Below are 3,744 nucleotides of genomic sequence, written 5' to 3' on the forward strand. Positions count from 1 at the left end.
CATGGAGCTCATGAGAATTCGTTCTAATCTTTGCTATATTAATTTTCTTCTTTGAGCTAGTTAAATAGAGAGATACTTTTGATCTTCTAGGGTGGGGTTGATGACCTTCTTATAATAACTTAATTTTCTTTTAGCCGCTAAATCTTTCTCACTCCACATTTTTTCTTTGAACTTAGAAGTAACAATATCTTTAATGTTATTTATGTTTTGCAATGCATCATTCTCATTGATCTCCCAATAGTTTAACCAAGCCCTTGTGTCTTTATGCCACCCTCGATTGAGCCTTAGGTGGTTTGGCTGGAATTTAAAGCTAGCTTAGGAAGTCTATGATCATCTATGTTATTGAGTTTGTTCTTGTACAACAGAAACCTAATCATAGCTAGGCTTTCAATAGGGGAAATACCTGCTTCTATAAGGAGAATAGGATAGGGTGTATTACTTTTAATTTTCAGGTTATAAGTTATAAAACACTTCTGGATTTGCTCAATCTTTCTCCATGATTCTCTGGAGTTGCTGCAACCCCAAACCTCACAGCCATATAAGATAACATGAGTGACTAAAGTTTCAATGAGGAACTTCTTTTTATCCCACATTATGAGGTTTGCTGTTTTACAATTATTTTCAAGACCAAAATAAGCTTTCCAACCCCCATTAATCCTTTTCTCAATGCTATGGTTCCTGTTGAGCTTGTGATGAATATCAATTCCTAGGTACTTGTAAGAATACACTTCCTCCAAGTTATTATTGTCATACATAAAATTAGCGTAAGTATCTTTCTTGGATTTGATAATCATAACTTTTGTTTTGTCAGTGTTAACAGTCATACCCATGGTAGAGCAGAAATCCTTAAGAAGCCTGAGTTGCTTATCAAGATCAGATGGGAACCTTGCCAAAAGAACAATATCTTCAGCATAGAGAAGAAGGATGACAACTATCCCAGCTAAGATCGTGTCATCACATCCTGCTTCCTCTAAATAGCCTTCAAGCTTATCGATGTAAATTCCAATACTAACTAACATGTTTTTTATTATTTTTATTTTTGTCATGCTTTGTGTTTTATGTTTGTTTTTACATTTTTATAGGTTTTTTGTTTTTTGTATTTGATTTTTTTTGTCATGTTTTATTATTATTATTATTTTTTATGTTTTATTACTAACATGAAAATCACCAATGTTTAAAAAAAATCGTCCACACTTAATTCATTAGAAAATTTAAAGTGTAAAAACTAAGCCCTCTAAACAAAAAGGGTAGATGCTTATCAACACTTTTCAAAATCAAGATGAAAATCACTAACAAAAAAAAAAGTTCACACTTGATACATAAAAAAATTGTGTCAAAAATAAGCCCTCTAAAAAAATGCGTTGATGCTACATCAACACTTTTCAAAATTAGCATGAAAATCACTAACATTTAAAAAAATGTGTTGATGCTGCATCAACACTTTTCAAAATCAACATGAAAATCACTAACATTGGAAAAAAAATGTTCATACTTGATACATAAGAAAATTTAAAGTGCCAAAAATATGCTAAAAAAAGTATATTTTGACATCACCCCTTTCAAAATCGGGTGATTTTTTGCTACCTCAAAAAACGGGTATCAGTTCACTTTCTGGTTTGGTCGGTAACTATGTTATGGATGGTTTATGTTCAATAGGGGTAATTTGGATTCACTTCCAAGATAAATCAACTTATCAAAAGGTGAGTAAAGAAATTCAGTTCAAATTCTTTAGTTGCCTGGGCCAACGCTCAAGTCTTGGGGACATTACTCCACAAAAAAGGAAACTTGTGCACAAGGATTCCAACCACATATTTGGTAAGTGTCTCACAGTTGACTAGTAGGCTACAAAAATAAAGAAAATCTTAGTTCCTCACTCTTACAATCTTATGCCTCCATAGGACCAAATTAATTGCATTAACTGTAGTCCCAATATGACAATGGTTAAAATGTGAGTTTTTTCACAAAACTCAATAGAAAACATATGGTCTAATGCAACATTTCTTGATTGTTAGCCAAATCAAGGCATGTAATCTCACCTATTCAAAGTGAAGCACAAATAAATATCATTGTCAACTTCTTCTTCGTACCAACAACATTGCACTGTCCTTCATTCACTAGGGGTACCGACATTACTGTTCCATTGCTACTGCTCATTTCATGGACACCATTTCCATCCACAGAATTGTAATTTTCCTTCACCATGACTTCCTCCATTCTCTTAATACTAGTCTCTGCCATGACATTTACTGCAAAAGGAAATGAAACAACACTTAGCAAAAGAAAATACAACAATATCACAAATCACAAGGAAACTAAAATATCTTGCAGAGTTAGTGCCACTTGTAAATAAGTGGCTAACAGAATGCTTGCGAAGTCCATGAACAAATAAAAGGATGGAGAAGATGAAATGGTTAAGGATCAGGTGGAAGATGAATATGTAGAGAGTAGTGAATGTTATATGGTTGTGGGTGAGGTTGGGTTGGGTGGAGGTAGAAACCGATAATTCACAAGTATTGTGAGAGCGACACAGAAAAGCAACATGAAAATGAGAGAAAGTGAGAGCAAGAGCATGCATATGAGTAATTTATAACAATAACAATAAAAATGAAAATGCATCATAATACATGTGTGGATTCTTGCGTGACAATGCTTTGATCGATGATCATATCCCCTGCCTCTGCATCATCGAGTATATATATTTATGAGAACAATGAAAGCTTTCATTGTGTAGAGTTTTCTCTACACTTCCACATTCTGCACAATGAGAAAGATTCTGCACATTTCCCTTTCTTCATTTGTTTTTGTTGAGTGTAGAAGAAACATTTACTTTTCTGCATTTGTTTTGGAATGTAATTAGTTTTTAGGTGTTATTTTGGGCATTGTGTGGGGTGCAAAAGTGTAGAGTAAACTTTGATTATGCTTCATCTACACTTCACACAACCTTAATCAATTAATTAGCAGTAGAGGCAGGGACACACAACCTTAAAAAATTAATTAATAGTAGAGGCAGGGACTATGCTATGTCGTGACTAGTAATCTTGTTTTTAATGACCCCTTGTCATAAGGAAGATGAAACTTGGCCTCATAAATCATGCACAAGTGGCCACATTACTCGAATATGTGCCAATATACTCTCCACGATGCTTACACATCCCCTTATACATTGATCTCAACGCAAAATTCAAATCAAAGAATTAATTGGAAGTGATTGCAACAAGATTTGTGTATGGACGATAAGGGATATAGTTAAGCCATATACAACATATCATAAAGTACTTAATATTGTTGTACCGAGGGTGCATTCTACAACCAAGTATGAGGGCGATGTATGATTTTGTCTATGCTCAAAGTGGATTTGACACATGTCTCTTTTAAAATAAAATTAAAATATCTCTAAATAGAACACCAATGTCGGCTATAATAAAAAACAAAAATGAATATGTATATTTAGTTAGTTTTAATTAAAAACATTATAAAACATCAATAATCCCAACCTCACTATGGTCAAAATATTTCACTTACTCTCAATCATAAATAAGTAATATAAGTTCATATCAATTTTAAGAGATAAAGTAATTATAAGTTAAAAAAAAGGTGCAAGTAAGATGTTTAAATTTTATAATTTTAAAAAACATTTCAAGATGGAATTTAACTAAATTATTTGAAGATCTATGTTAACTAATTTATGTCGATATCAACTTCATATATATCTATATATAATAAAAAATATATTTTAATGTTCAA

This window comes from Pinus tabuliformis, chromosome 3_1 (genome assembly GCF_031772625.1).
Source record: "Pinus tabuliformis cultivar Carrire ecotype Pingquan chromosome 3_1, CPIR1, whole genome shotgun sequence".
Lineage (NCBI taxonomy): Eukaryota > Viridiplantae > Streptophyta > Pinopsida > Pinales > Pinaceae > Pinus > Pinus tabuliformis.